The sequence below is a fragment of the Thermobia domestica genome, chromosome 15, assembly GCF_964235325.1.
Source record: "Thermobia domestica chromosome 15, izTheDome1.hap1.1, whole genome shotgun sequence".
Taxonomy (NCBI): domain Eukaryota; kingdom Metazoa; phylum Arthropoda; class Insecta; order Zygentoma; family Lepismatidae; genus Thermobia; species Thermobia domestica.
Window position 1 is genome coordinate 33,386,810 of NC_137468.1, and position 17,018 is coordinate 33,403,827.

The 17,018-nt window shown below is 37.7% G+C and overlaps 1 protein-coding gene across 1 annotated transcript in view; it reads left to right on the plus strand.

The window, feature by feature from the left end:
- Nucleotides 1-17,018, plus strand: part of Hecw (Hecw ubiquitin protein ligase) — a 379,179-nt gene that overhangs the window by 96,443 nt on the left and 265,718 nt on the right. The gene's annotated exons all lie outside the window — the stretch shown is intronic.

Genomic DNA, 17,018 nt, shown 5'->3' on the forward strand with positions numbered 1-17,018 from the left:
AGATTCGTTTTATACATTATATGAAAAACTGCGGAAATACGATTCGAAATTTTCGGAAATATGGGGGAGGCTAAACAGAAGAGCAAAAAAGCAATTTTATTTGCTCTTTGTGTGTGTGGTTGTGTGCGCACGAGGTATATGGCCTTCTTTTGGTTTTTTCCTTTTTTTTTTTTACTTTTGTTGCCATAATTTTAACGTTCTTTAAATTTCTGAAAATTGAAACAGGCGGAGGACACGGTATAATAATAATAATAATAATAATAATAATAATAATAATAATAATAATAATAATAATAATAATAATAATAATAATAATAATAATAATAATAATAGGTTCTGAAAAGGCAGCATTAAGGTTGCTTATTCACTCAGTCCACAATCGTTCTATGGAACAAATGCCAGACTAGACACAAAGTACATTAATATTTTTATTATGCTCTATAGGATAAAGCAGCATGCAACCACAAGACGTGAAATTTTGTGCATCGCAGCGTGTGCATCCACGCATAAGAAAGCATTGCCGCCGACAAAACCGGAGCCGGAGCCGACACCAACATTGTCGGATTTGTCGGCGGCTAGGCCGACTGCATTTGCCGGTCCCGGGAGTTCCACCGGCTTTTTTGCCGGGTCGGAAAGCGTGTGCAAGCTACCATTTGATTCCATTACCGCCGATTCCATTTCCGGCATTGTCGGGGACATGTGCAAACGCTCTAAACTGAAAAAAATAAAAGTGGCTCAAGAAATGTAAAATATCAGTAAATAGCGATAAAGTGGTGGCATTGAAGACGGTTTACAAGTTCGTATGAGCGATTCAAAAGTCGCAGAGACTCGGTTGAATGCGAACAACGATCCAGACATCCTTCGACATCAAGAACAGATAAAAACTGCAAAAAATGGCACAAATGATTTATTCAAACAGGCGAATGACTATTCAAGAGCTTTCCGAAGGACTAAACATCTCGTATGGTTCCGTGAAAAGCATTTTAACAGCCGATTAAATGAGCAAATGGCTCCCTTTTTCACCACGAAAACGCACCGTGTTACATCTTGCTTTTGATCCTCGGGGTTTTGACCGAAAAAAAAAAAAAATACTCTTGTCTGTCCACATTCGCTAAGCTCTCCAGATATATAGCAGCATAGCACTTCTGGCTCTTTCCAAACATTAAAACCATACTTGAAGGAAAATGTTTTGATACCATTCCTGACATTGAGGGTTCCACGACAGAGCAGCTGAAAGACCTTCCCAAAGAAACCTTCCAGAAATGCTTCCAGTCATGTATTCAACGTTGGGATAAGTGTATTGCTCTCCAAGGACAGTACTTTGAAGGAGATTAAATCTTAAATGAAATTCCGTGTAAGCTTATTATTTTGTTTCTAATAATTTGATCCACCGTATTTTTGACCACACCTCGTACATACTACTTGTTATATTTACTTGGATAATTTGAATGCCGTTCATTCTATCTTTGAAACTTCTTCGCCGTAATTAAAACTAATATCTGACTAATGCAAATCACTTTTAGTAAATAATAGTGTTACAGCTTTGGCATTGTATCATTATTACAGTCATTATTTGTTTTAGTCAGATTTTAGTTTTAATTGGGTAATTTCTTAAAATATAGTTATTAATTTGCTCATTTATATAATTTAGGATGTTGACTGTTCTCTTGTGGTTTTCATTACGCTTGTAACCGCCTGTGACAAAGGTAATGTGCAATCTTTGAGTTGCCTGCAAAAAAGAATGCTATGCACTTTGTGGTCACAGATATTAACAACATATCTCGATATATAGAAGCACTTTCAGGATTTAATGCCTACAACGGGCTATTTATGAAGCCATCAGCTTTCTGGCTGGGTGATTTATAAGTAGTTACGAGTCTTGTGTTATGGTGGTTATTATGGCAGAAGCAACAGAAAGAACTCATCTTCCCCCCGCACCCTCTCTCCTGCAGTGATGAAAATAATGATACGACACGCGTGACCCCGGAACAGCAAAGGTCACAGAACATTTAGTGAATTAGTTTTCGTGATTTTTTTCTTCTTTTCTTTTTCTCCTGTAGGAAGATACATAATATTCATTCCGGATCTCATTCCTCAGGGATTTTTATGTCTGCTGTGCTGTCGAGTTACGTATTATGTGCATATCTGCTGGAACTAAAACACTGAGTGATGCCATCTCATCGAGGTAATATAGCAGAGTGATGAACACTATTGTGAAGTGCCAAGTTCAAGGCCATACATAAACCTGTGCTGTGTTGTATCCGGTTCCCTGAGATTGTTGCTGAAGTTCTTACGGAGTGCAGTAGACTGAAATGGAATAAGCTTACGTTAGCAATGATACGCAGTAGTTGCTAATGGGTTATCGACTCTGGATTAAAAGAAAGGGGGAAAAGTTCAAAAATGACCTTTTCTGCATATGTAATTTTCTAACTTTTGATTCAAATTATAAGCTATCTGCCTAATAATATACACTTCTGTACTGAAAATGTTTATAAATTAAGAGTCTTCATCCCGGCGAAATTAAAATACCGCTAATTTTACAGTAATTATGTGATATCTTCAAATAGTACCATTATCACAAGTCACCTAGTGGCTTTCCGTTTTCAGCTGTTTAGAAACGCGAAAATAAATGTCGATTTTCAAAATGGCTCGAAATCGAAAGCAGATAAGTGAGTCGTGATAACGGTTTCTCATGTAAAATAATATTGTCTAGGGCGCTCTTGTTCCACATTTCGATTATCTTTTATCTATTTGAAGATATCACATAATTACTGTAAAATTAGCGGTATTTTAATTTCGCCGGGATGAAGACTCTTAAGGCACATACTTATATACAGGGCCGGATCCAGGATTGTCTGAGGGGGGTGCACCAATAACTACGAAAATAAACAATCACACTGAAACTTTTCAAAGTGACATGAGACAGTATTCCTTATCCCTGAAAACACTGATGCATAGAACGGAGGAAAGTATTTTAAAGAGGATCTCAAGAGTTATGCAGGAAAAAATTTCTCTCCTCCTGGTTTCTGTTTTCTTCTCCCCATTTGACAAATGTTATATTGTTTTCCTTGGCGAATCCTTTTCCTTCAACTTTTTGAAAATCTACTTAAACTATTGTTGTTGTAATGCTCTTCTTTCTTTGAAAATGAAATGAAATGAAATCTTTGAGTTTTACGTCCCACGGTTATGCCGGTTAGGCTAAAGGAGACGGTGATGATGAGTAATGAATGAAATGGTGGAATGAAGAAAGTGGGAGGAAACGGGAGAACCCCGAGAAAACCCACGCACACGGTGTTTGTCCACCACAAAGTTCACTTGGCGGGGGCAGGGATCGAACCCGGGACCCCAATCACCAGAGGTGAACGCTTCTTCTTTCTTTGAAGCCCCAAAGGGAAATATGATGGCACAAAGTTTCGGAAAGTGTGGCTATTTTCTAGCTTCTCATTTTAGATAGTGTATATTTACAATGGAGGGTGCACACGCACCTTTGCACACCCGTAAATCCGGCCCTGCTTTTATACAGGGGTGCCCACGAAGGGGGGCTATGACGCAAATTGATTTTTTTTTCTTGGAAGAACACCTATGGATAGACAATTGGGGGGATGCGTTATGGACAAAAGAGGGGGTGGGCCCCACTGATATATAAATGAAAGTGCATATATATAAATGAAAGTGACTATGTTTGTCACAACTTTTGAAGCACCCGACCGATATCGATCAAATTCTCAACATAGATGAGGTTCGGGCCTGGGATTGTTTTTTATCATTTCACTTCGATGGTGCAAATTCGGCAGTGAGAGGGGGGAAGATATATAAAAATGATCGGAAATGAATGATATTAGTGTCGAATCCATAGTTTTCGGGATTTCTGAGATGAACAGTGACACTTTCGATGCCATTTAAATCCAAATTCAGCTACGCGTATGCTAACAATATTGTCACGGATAAATTCTTCCCCGAATAATACAGTTTTTCTCACTAATAATACATTTTCTTCTTTTTCTTCTTGGAGGTACTTTAGCTCAGTGGTAGAGCGCTTACCTTTGGTGCCATGAGTCGCTGGTTCGATCACCGGTTGTGGTGGAGAACATCGTGTCCATGCGTTTTCTTGGGGTACTCCCGTTTCCTCCCACTTTCTAATTCCACCAGTTCTTCTGTCATCATTCATTTACATTAATCATCGCCTCCCTTAGCCAAAGTTCATAATCGTGAAACGTTAAGCTAAAAGATTTAATTTCATTTATATACATCGTATTCCAAAGTTTACAACACCATTATTTGAAGATTACGAACAGGTGCTACGTATTTCTTACTATTTGTTGAACAGGCATTAGGAATAATTCTGTGGCCGCATAGCAAAGGCTGATAATTACGTCACATTTTGCAAAACTAATTTCTGTATTCCCGAATATTGTTCCCCATCTTAAAGCTAGGTTGTCATTCTGCAAGAATCTTGTAGCTGTCATTAAACTATCTTGTAACCCGATCTTTCTATTTAGTGTTTACACATTACAACTTTCTGAAAGCAAGAAAGATATCTCCACCAATGCAGCACTGCACTCTAGTGGGCAAATAGTGAACCTCCTCATTAAAAACGTGTATTTATGTTGGCGCGCTTCCCCTCCCTGTTTAAAATAATCCATGGCGTTTCGGAAGCAGCGAAATTGTGTATTCTATATGTCAGTGTGAGAGCGATAGAAGGTAGCAATCAAGACGATCCAGAAAGTTTTACATGGTTTGACCCTTTGCAAGATGAAAAAAAAAAAAAATTGTTGCATGTCCCTTTCAAGATTATATTTACATGGAGAAATATTGTAAGGTTGCAAGATTTTTTTTTTCTTTTTTTAATGATAGCTACAAGATTGCTGCAGCATGGGAACCTAGCTTATCGTAAAATCTGATATGTCGACGTCAGTTTTTTTTTTCTTAAAGTTATCGGAAAAATTTATCGATAATCTTCAGTTCTATTTGATCATATTTTGTCTCAAGATGCGGAACCAATATTGATGTGCAAATTATTTTTGGCTAAATGTGACAACATTAACTTTTGCCTTGCGTTCACTTTGATCGACCTATTCAAATATATTACTTTTGAGAAACTCGATGTAAGAAAACGTTAAGTTATTAATGAAACGAAAGAGGAAATGGGTTTGGCTGTAGGTGCGAGTCAGGAAGAAAAAAGAAGATAAAGTACGAGGGTGTGTAGTCTGTGACATTGTGGCACGGAGTGCGGAATCAGTCTTTCGTTTTTTTTTTTTCTTTCTTTCTTTATCCAATAGTGGCCCATTGTATACAGCAACCGTGAGTTAAATCATTTCCTGTGAATGGTTTTTGTAACATTATTTACAATGCCTTACGGATGTATTTAACACATCTTTGAAAAGACTTTCAGAATTCATACATTTATTTTCGTGTTCATTCGTTGGCGAAAAGTAGTTTGCATGAGAATGGAAAGGAAGCTTCTTTATTCGAACCTTTGTGTTCTGTACTTCTGTATGTTTTTCATATCTGACTTTGACTGGCAAATGATTCTTTCATAGTATGTATGTATGTGTGTGTGTGTATTTGTACGACTGTTTTTGTTCATTTTTTTCGATTTACTATTCAGAGGCGAATGCATGTGAAGAATGCGTTGTCTCAGTGCTATTGATACGAAAGGCAAAACAAACAAACGGTACCACACTTAATAAAATACAGAATCATTTTATGTGACTAATGCTGGGAATTTACTGTTTACAAACTACAGATATTCAAAATGGTGGTATTCGTAGAAACTAAAGGTGGCCTCCATTGCATCCGAATGCGAACTAAATCAATATATTATGATTATTATTGCAGTATCTCGGTTTAAACCGGTTTCAGCTTGATATTTTGACGGCTATCTCTAGGGCCGGATTAATCCATCCGGAAACCCGGGGCTAGAAAAAAATATATGGCCCCTGCCAGTAGCGTAAGCAGGAATTTATTTCGGGGAGGTCCAAACTGAATATGAGAGTATTTTATAATAAAATCCCTAAAATTGCCCCTAAAATTAGGCTAAATTTACACAAAAGTCGAAATTTCGTGGGGTTGTCCGGACCCCCATGGCCCACCCCCCTGCTCACGTCCCTGGCCCCTGTTGTCTTCGCCTTTTTTTTTTAAAAAAAAAAACTGATCTATGCTAATTTATCAAGACGATAGATGTAACAAACGAAGAAATTTGTTTCATATTTTTTATCTTATGATGATGATTGTATCTTGTATGATTCTTTCTAGACAGGCAGTTGAGAGTTTGATCAGAGTGGAGGGCTCCCGTCCACTTGGGGCTACAGCCCTCTTAATGCCCCTTTAATCCGGCCCTGGCCATCTTTTACAAGAGCACATTATTTGAAGTATTCTTCTTCACCAAAGAATTTCCAGACCATATGACAGATGTCTAGTGTTGCTGATTTTTGTAGGTTTATTAGATATTTTTAGGCATTACGCAGTGTTGTTCTGACGCGTGATTAGTGCCATACTAAAGAGTTCGACTAACATATATTTCCTGCAGTTGTCAGGCCTTTAGTATAACGCTAATCGTACGTCAAAACGACTTTGCATAAGTCGCTTTGTATTAATCTGTTCCAGTTGCGTCACAGTACTTTTAGCAGGGACAATAGCCATAGATGAGATAATGATTGGGCTTTACTTCAACTTTCTGATATTTCCATAACTTTTTGATTTCATGTGTCAGGTACAAGCATGTTATATGAGTCAATGGCACTGCTAGATGTATGAGTATCTATTCTATTGATAATGGTAATAGAATGTCGGATCTGTTTGCATGTACTGTTACATCTGTTATGATTTCTCGATCCCCGTAGAGTTTGTATTTATCGTTTTCAAGTACTGGACTTGACTGGTATTTGTAGTATGGCTTGATATCTGTAAAATTGCCATTATCTATTAATATGTGAACGGATTGACTCCATTAACGAACTCAGCTATAACAATTAATTGATCTAGCTGTTTAGTACAAAAAAAATCGTTAATATGCTGGGAATTCAGTAAAAAAAAAATACAAAAAAATCGCTCATGTATAGGGGATATAGGTTACAGATAGCTAATGTTAAAGTCTTTGTTATCTGTTAATATGTTGATTCAATTAACAAACAGCCGAGGTAATAACTCTAGCTGTCTATTGCAAGTAACAGAATTCAAAACTTCGTTTATATACAGGTTGTCTCAAAAGTCCCTTCACACAGGGTAACTATGTTATTATCAGAGTTATAACAAAATGTAAAAGGAAAAACCATCTCCAAATATGATGTTTTCAATCTAAAGTGAAGGATTTTTTTTTTTTTAAATCGGACGAACCATTTCGGCTGTACACTCTTTATACGCCCAATGTTAAATGAAAATGCAACGTTGCCATTTACCTGAACCCACAACATAAGTGAATGAAGTTACTGTCTTTTACGCTAACATGCCGATAGCCAGTCCTCATTTCAAACAGTAACTTTATTCACTTACGTTGTGGGTGCAGGTAAATGGCAACATTGCATTTTCATTTAACATTGGGCGTATATAGAGTGTACAACCGAAACGGCTCATCAGATTTAATTTTTTTCACTTTAGATTAAAAACATCATATTTGGAGATGGTTTCCCCTCTTATATTTTGTTGTAACTCTGATAATAACAGTTACCCTATGTCAGGGGACTTTTGAGAAACCTTGTATGTAGGAAATAGGCTATAGTTAGCTACCATTAAAATCGCCGTTATTCATTGATGTGCTAATGGACTGATTCCACTAACAAACCTGGCCGAGGCAATCGCTCTAGCTATCTATTGCTTTAAAAAAAAAAAAAAAAAAAAAAAAAAAAGATTAAAACATTCATTTCAATTCAAGAATTATTGTGCTAAGTAACGGACGAACGTACTAACTACACATAAGTCTCACTGTATAATTCTAATAAATATACAGTAGTAATAAGTGCGAAAGGGTTTGGATTGTGCTAATCATTTCCAGTACAATATTTATCTGTCCAGTCAACTTGCATTTTTCTTCTAAACATGGCTTATATTGATTTCCATGGGCTGAAAACTGTATTCTTCCATCACAAGGGCGGATCCAGGACTGACTCCTGTAAAGAAAATGCGGTTGGAGTGGAAGCGGTGAAAGATTCGCAGTCTTCTCTCTCACCGTGTTTTGCAGAATTGGTGCCTGTGCCACTGAGGGGAAGGGGGATGATCCTTCGCTTTCCATGGATCAGCATATGTCCAACATCATTCGCAAAATTTGGTCAAAGAATCCAGCATTGCTCGCTTTACTGTCTTTTCGTTCGTCTTTGCGGATTGAAAGCGATGAAGGTACTTCCATTCGTTTCCATGAGATAAGAAATTCAGATTCGATTTCAGTGGAGGCGCTCTCCAAGGCGTTTTCTCACCCCAGACCAATTTACTTGCATATTGTTTTCCATTATTTTTCACAGTTCCGAGTTATGTTTCTGAAGATGTTCCCATTTCAATTTTATAAAATCGCGACGATTTGAAAGATATAGATCCCTTCAGATCCACCATATGTTACCATTACACTAGGTATTCGCATTAATTCCTGTTTGCATTATTTTGAAGTATAACGTCCCATGATTATGCTCCAAGGCTAAGAGAGACAGTGATGAATGAAACAAATGAATAATAATGAAAGAAACTGTGGAAGGGAGAAAGTGGTAGGAAACATGAGTTCTCTTAAAAGAAACCAAGTACACGGGGTTTATCCTAGGGATGACCACAAAGTTCCGGTTCCAGACCTGGATCCAAAAACCTTGTTTCAGAACCGGATCTTAGAAACCGCTGCCAGACTTGGATCTGAAAACCCGGTTCCAGAACCAGATCTTAGGAACCGGTTCCAGACCTGGATCCGTAAACCTGGTTTCAGAACCGGATCTTAGGAACCGCTTCCAGACCTGGATCCGCAAACCCGGTTCCAGAACCAGATCTTAGGAACCGGTTCCAGACCTGGATCCGAAAGCCCCAAAAGACCCGTAAAGGAGGCACAAAGTTCACCTTCAAAACACTGCAAAGAAGACCACGCGCTTATGCCCTTCCCGCCCAGACCCGTTTGTGCCTCCCAGAAAAAAATTTTGGTCCACCAGTGGGTATTTAGCCAAATGAGTTTGCCAGTTTGCCTGTTTAGCCAATGAGTTTGCCAGTTACCCAGTTTGTTTACTCAAATGAGACAAGCGGCCGCCTGCCTGTCGCTTCCACCATCACACTGTTCCACCATTTCATCTAACACACTGTTCACAGCCTGCCAGCAGCTCGGGTTTAGCGTAGGGATGGTCATAAAGTTCCGGTTCCGCGAGAAACCGGTTCTTGGATATTCGGTTTTCAGAACCGGTTCCGGAAACGGTTCCAGACCTGGATCGGAAAACCCTGTTTCCGAACCGGATCTTCTAGAACCGAATCCGTTCAGAGCTCTAAACCAAGCTCATTTGCCACGTGCTGTGACCAAATCAGGAACCCCACGCAACAGAAGTGAGCGTTGTGAGCCTGCACAGCACCGGCCTCGTTGATCTCTAGTAGGAACGGCTCCTGGTTCGACTCTAGACCACATGAATTTGTAATGGATAAGATTATTTCCATGGATTTTCCTGGCACTCTTCTGTTTCTTAGCGCTTTCTCATTTCACTTGTTTTTATCATTCGTTGTTGTTTCTTGAAGTTTAATGTCCGTGAACCTGGCCCCACCCACATCGGCACTAATTTTAAAACATATGCCAAAAATTAGTGCCCAATTAGTGCTGACGACCTGTAATGTTAAAAAAAATTGTGCCGTTACACAGACTTCAAAAAACAAAAAAGATTCTGGGTGGGGCTAGGTTCACGCTAGCCCCACCCACTCAACCGATCGAGATGAAACCTATACCCAAGGTTAGTGTTAAATTAGTGCTGTCGATACCACATAAAAAGAAAATTAGTGCTATTATCAGAAGGCCAAAATATATTCGAAAATGTTCAATGGCGGCATCATCAAAGAAAACCAAAGATCCCTCATTTTTATGATAAGATATATAGCACGAATCTTCTTTCTATGCAGTATCGTCAGCACTAATTTAGCACTAATTTTTGGCATAGTTTACAAAATTACTGTTCCATTATTAAAAGTGGGTGGGGCTGTCTTCACGTGAACCTGGCCCCACCCACAGCGGCACTAATTTTAAAACATATGACAAAAGTTAGGGCCGAATTAGTGCTGACGACCTGTAATGTTAAAAAAAATTAGTGCTGTTACACAAACGTCAAAAAACAAAAACAATTTTGGGTGGGGCTAGGTTCACGCTAGTCTCACCCACTCAACCGAGCGAGATGAAACCTATGTACAAAGTTAGTGGTAAATTAGTGCTGTCGATACCGCATAAAAAGAAAATTAGTGCCATTATCACTAGGCCAAATAATTCGAAAATCTAATATGGCGGCATCATCAAAGAAAACAATCGATCCGCATTTTTATCATACTATACATAACACTAATTTTCTTTCTATGCTTTATCGTCAGCACTAATATAGCACTAATTTTTGGCATGGTTTTCAAAATTAGTGCTGTTACACAAACGTCAAAAAATAAAAAGAAGTGAGTGGGGCTAGCGTGAATCTGGCCCCACCCACTCAACCGATTGAGATGAAACCTATGCACAATGTTAGTGGTAAATTAGTGCTGTCGATACCGCATAAAAAGAAAATTAGTGCCATTATCAGTAGGCCAAATAATTCGAAAATCTAATATGGCGGCATCATCAAAGAAACAATCGATCCTCATTTTTATCATACTATACATAGTACTAATTTTCTTTCTATGCTTTATCGTCAGCACTAATTTAGCACTAATTTTTGGCATGGTTTTCAAAATTAGTGCTGTTACACAAACGTCAAAAAACTAAAAAGAAATGGGTGGGGCTAGCGTGAACCTGGCCCCACCCACTCAACCGATTGAGATGAAACGTATACACAATGTTAGTGTTAAATTAGTGCTGTCGATACCGCATAAAAAGAAAATTAGTGCCACTATCACTAGGCCAAATATATTCGAAAATCTATTATGGCGGCATCATCAAAGAAAACAATCGATCCTGATTTTTATCATACTATATATAGCACTAATTTTCTTTCTATGCGGCATCGTCAGCACTAATGTAGCACTAATTTTTGGCATTGTTTTCAAAATTAGTGCTGTTACACAAACGTCAAAAAACTAAAAAGAAATGGGTGGGGCTAGCGTGAACCTAGGCCCACCCACTCAACCAATTGAGATGAAAACTATACACAATGTTAGTGTTAAATTAGTGCTGTCGATACCGCATAAAAAGAAAATTAGTGCCATTATCAGTAGGCCAAATATATTCGAAAATCTAATATGGCGGCATCATCAAAGAAAACAATCGATCCGCATTTTTATCATACTATACATAGCACTAATTTTCTTTCTATGCTTTATCGTCAGCACTAATTTAGCACTAATTTTTGCATAGTTTTCAAAATTAGTGCTGTTACGCAAACGACAAAAGCGGCACTAATATTTTCGTTATTTCGGCCAAGTTAACGCTGTTTTCATAGGTTTTGTGTTTACTTGTAGCACCTACATTAATAAATAAGAACGGTAGGTTGTTGTGCATTAAGAAGCACTAGCGATGCACTAACAATTGCGCTGGAAGGGATCATTAGTGCTTTTGATTTTGGTGGAAATTTAGCGGAATGAAAACTTCCCCATGGATTTCTTATGGAGTTTCGTGACATGTAATTAGCCATATCTACATCAATAGTTATGCATTTACGAAACTATGTGTGTTTTGTAGAAGCACAAACGATGCATGAACGAATGAAACTTACTTTCCGTTAGTGCTTAAAATGGGAGCCAAATTCACGCTGGTCCCAAATGTTTTTCTACTTGTAGAGCTTACACTAATGGAGCGCTAACGTTAGTTGTCGGTGCACTAGGAAGCACTAACGAATGACACTAAGTTTTTCATTAGTACTTGAAATTTCAGGTGCAGCGTCAACTTGGCGTCACAAAAGGTTTTTATTTGTAGCTCCTATAGTAATAAAGTATTAACGATAGGCTTTAATGCACTAAAGAATCATTAACGATGCACTAGCGATTGAAGGTCTTAGAAGGAAAACCCTTCGTGGGACAATTTCTCGCTGCTACAGATACTTCAACCACTAACGGAAAAATTAGATCCATTCGTTAGCGCATCGTTAGTGCTTCTTAATGCACCAACACGTAACGTTAGTGCTTCATTAGTATGGGTGCAACATGTAAAATACCTTGGGAAATAGTATGAACTTAGGCCCTACTATAAGCACTTAGGAAAAAATTAGTGCGATTCGTTAATGCATCGTTAGTGCTTCTAGAAAGAGTTTCGTTAGTGTTTATAAGAAATTTATGAGGAATTTCTCAGTATATCAAAGTTCCACCACATTTAAAAGCACTCATGACCTCTTCTAGTGCAATCGTTAGTGCAGTGTTAGTGCTTGTTAGTGTAACAACCCCTAACGTTAGTGCTTCATTAGTGTAGATGCTAAAATTAAAATATATTTGGAAGTTAGCTTGAACTTTCCCCACTTCAAGAACTAACGAGAAAGTTAGTGTCATTCATTAGTTCTAGAAGACACTAACAGCTTGTATACAATTTGATATTTCTGTAGTTTGTCCCCACCGAAAGCCTTGAAGAAATACCAAAATATGGTAGCAATGACGTTAGTGCCTAGTGCGTTTAAGTATTCTAACAATGCACTAACGATTTGTCATTAAGCCCATGTTTCTACGTCCATTTGTATAGATTTGGATATTTCTGAAATTGCCCTCACCAAAAATCTTGAATAAATTCCAATATGTGGTAACACTAACGTTATTGCTTAGTGCGTTTAAGGGCACAACAATGCATTAGTGATTACTGTTGACCCTATGTTTCTACGTCAATTTATATGGAATTTGATATTTCTGAAGTTGCCTCCCCCAAAAATCTTGAATAAATCCCAAAATATGATAGCACTAACGTTAGTGTTTAGTGCGTTTAAGTTATCTACTATCGATGTACTAACGATTGCCGTTAACTCCATGTTTCTACGTCAATTTGTATAGATTTGGATATTTCTGAAGTTGCCCCCACCAAAAATCTCCAGTAACTCGTAAACGCTGATAGCACTAACGTTAGTGCTTAGTGCGTTTAAGTGCACTTTCCATGCATTAACGATGTGCAACGTTTGGTATAATTTGGGAGAGGTGGGGGGCTAATTTCAAACACGTGTATACATAGCAATATTTTTATTTCTATGCGACGTGTTTGAAGTTGCCCTCTCCCTACCTCTACCAAATTACAACAAACGTCGTACATCGTTAGTGCATCGTTAGTACACGTTAGTGCAATCACAATTTACGAAATATTGAAGATTTTTGGTAGGGGCTAACTTCATATGTAGTTATTCTCCCCACTAAAGATGGATTAGTGATTGCCGTTAACCCCATGTTTCTACGTCCATTTGTACGGATTTTGATATTTCTGAAGCAGCCCCAATACCAAAAGTATTCAATAAATCACAAAATATGATGGCACTAACGTTAGTGCTTAGTGCGTTTAAGTGCACTAACGATGCACTAACGACTGGCGTTAACTCCATGTTTCTACATAAATTTGTATGGAATCTGATATTTCTGAAGTTCACCCCTCACCAAAAATCTTCAATTACTCGTAAACTCAGATAGCACTACCCTTTGTGCTTAGTGCGTTTAAGTGCACTAACAATGCACTAACGATGTGTGACGTTTGGTGTAATTTGGAAGAGATGGTAGCCAACTACAAGCACGTTTATACATAGCAATAATATTCTTTCTATGCGACGTGTCTGAAGTTTGGCTCCCACCTTCCAAATTACAACAAACGTAGCAATTGTTAGTGCATCATTATCCACTAAACGCACTAAGCACTAACGTTAGTGATATCAGAGTTTACGAGTTATTGGAGATTTTTGGTTGGGGACAACTCCAGAAATATCCATATCTATACAAATTGATGTAGAAACATGGGGTTAACGTGAATCGTTATAGCATTGTTAGTGCATTTAAACGTACTAAGCATTAACGTTAGTGCTACCATATATTGTGATTTATTGAAGATTTTTATTGAAGGGCCAACTTCAGAAACATCAAATTCCATACAAGCTGTTAGTGTTTAATGGAAGCACTATCGATATACTAATGAATATCACTAATTTTTTCGGGGGGGAGTTCAAGCAAACCTCGAAAGATATTTTACTTTTAGCACCTACACGAATGAAGCACTAGCGTTAGTGGTTGCTGCACTAAGAAGTACTAATGATGCACTTACGATTGCACTAGAGGAGATCATTAGTGCTTTTCAATTTGGCGGAAATTTGACGCAATGAAAAATTCAACATACATTTCTTATCTGTGTTCTCTGACATGTAATTGGACATAAATACACTAACAGTGAAGCACTAACGAAATTGTTAGTGTTTCATACAACCACTAAAGATGCACTAAGGAATGGTACTAATATTTACGTTAGTACTTGAAGTGGGGGCGCAAGGTTCACGCACGGCCTATACTAACGAAACACTAACATTAGGTGTTGGTGCACAAAGAAGAACTAAAAATGCATTAACGATTTCCTTAGAAGAGATTATTAGTGCATATAAATTTGGCGGGAATCAATGCAATGAAAAATTCCCCATACATTTCTTATGTGAATTTCGTGACATGTAATTGGCCATAACTAAACTAATAGTCCAACATTATTGCAACTGTTAGTTTTTTGAAGCACTAACGATGTACTAACGAATGCCACTCATTTTTTAGTTAGTACTTGAAGTGGGACAACTAACTTCACCCTAACGTTCAAACCTATTTTATTTGTAGCACCTATACTAATAAAACATTAACTTCAGTTGTTGGTGCACTACGAAGCACTTACGAATCACTAACAATTGCACTATTAGAGGTAATTAAAGCTTTCGAATGTGATAGGAATTGGAACAATAAAATATCCTCATGTATTTCATATGGGAGATTCATGACATATAACTCACAACCTCCAGATAAGCAATAAAGGAAACATTAGTGCGGTTTTAGCAGTTTGTGTAATAGCACTGATTTTGTAAACTATACCAAAAATTAGTGCTGAATTAGTGCTGACGATACCGCATAGAAAGAAAATTAGTGCTATGTATAGTATGATAAAATGAGGATCGATTGTTTTCTTTGATGATACCGCCATATTAGATTTTCGAATATATTTGGCCTACTGATAATGGCACTAATTTTCTTTTTATGCGGTATCGACAGCACTAATTTATCACTAACATTGTGTATAGGTTTCATCTCAATCGGTTGAGTGGGTGGGGCTAGGTTCACGCTAGCCCCACCCACTTCTTTTTAGTTTTTGACGTTTGTGTAACAGCACTAATTTCGAAAACCATGCCAAAAATTAGTGCTATATTAGTGCTGACGATAAAGCATAGAAAAAAAATTAGTGCTATATATAGTATGATAAAAATCAGGATCGATTGTTTTCTTTGATGATGCCGCCATATTAGATTTTCGAATTATTTGGCCTACTGATAGTGGCACTAATTTTCTTTTTATGCGGTATCGACAGCACTAATTTACCACTAACATTGTGCATAGGTTTAATCTCAATCGGTTGAGTGGGTGGGGCCAGGTTCACGCTAGCCCCACCCATTTCTTTTTAGTTTTTTGACGTTTGTGTAACAGCACTAATTTTGAAAACCATGCCAAAAATTAGTGCTAAATTAGTGCTGACGATGCCGCATAGAAAGAAAATTAGTGATATGTATAGTATGATAAAAATGAGGATCGATTGTTTTCTTTGATGATGCCGCCATATTAGATTTTCGAATTATTTGGCCTAGTGATAATGGCACTAATTTTCTTTTTATGCGGTATCGACAGCACTAATTTACCACTAACATTGTGCATAGGTTTCATCTCGCTCGGTTGAGTGGGTGAGGCTAGCGTGAACCTAGCCCCATCCAAAATCGTTTTTGTTTTTTGACGTTTGTGTAACAGCACTAATTTTTTTAACATTACAGGTCGTCAGCACTAATTCGGCCCTAACTTTTGTCATATGTTTTAAAATTAGTGCCGCTGTGGGTGGGGCCAGGTTCACGTGAAGACAGCCCCACCCACTTTTAATAATGGAACAGTAATTTTGTAAACTATGCCAAAAATTAGTGCTAAATTAGTGCTGACGATACTGCATAGAAAGAAGATTCGTGCTATATATCTTATCATAAAAATGAGGGATCTTTGGTTTTCTTTGATGATGCCGCCATTGAACATTTTCGAATATATTTTGGCCTTCTGATAATAGCACTAATTTTCTTTTTATGTGGTATCGACAGCACTAATTTAACACTAACCTTGGGTATAGGTTTCATCTCGATCGGTTGAGTGGGTGGGGCTAGCGTGAACCTAGCCCCACCCAGAATCTTTTTTGTTTTTTGAAGTCTGTGTAACGGCACAATTTTTTTTTAACATTACAGGTCGTCAGCACTAATTGGGCACTAATTTTTGGCATATGTTTTAAAATTAGTGCCGATGTGGGTGGGGCCAGGTTCACGGACATTGAAGTTTATCGTCCTCTTCAGCAGCGAGGCTATATGAGATGTGGATCTACAGTGTATAAAGTGGAATTTGAACTCCATAGTGCGTTCCGTAATCAATACTTGAGATGGAATCTGGGATCCGGTGTACTAAAAGGGCGTGCGCTAGCCACTAGACCTAACATGTAACTTGTTATCCGTCTCCTGTAGCCGGTACAATAGTAGCCAAACGACATTTGAGTTTTAATTAGTGAGAGTTTTGTTTATTTCTGTAATTCTCCTTTTTGAATGTGATATTTTACTGTATGATTTAAATAATAATAATAATACATAAAGATATAATTAATATATCACTTCATATTGATATTAGTAAAATAGAATTGTTTGTCTTGGAGACTTTAGTAAAAAAAAAAAAAA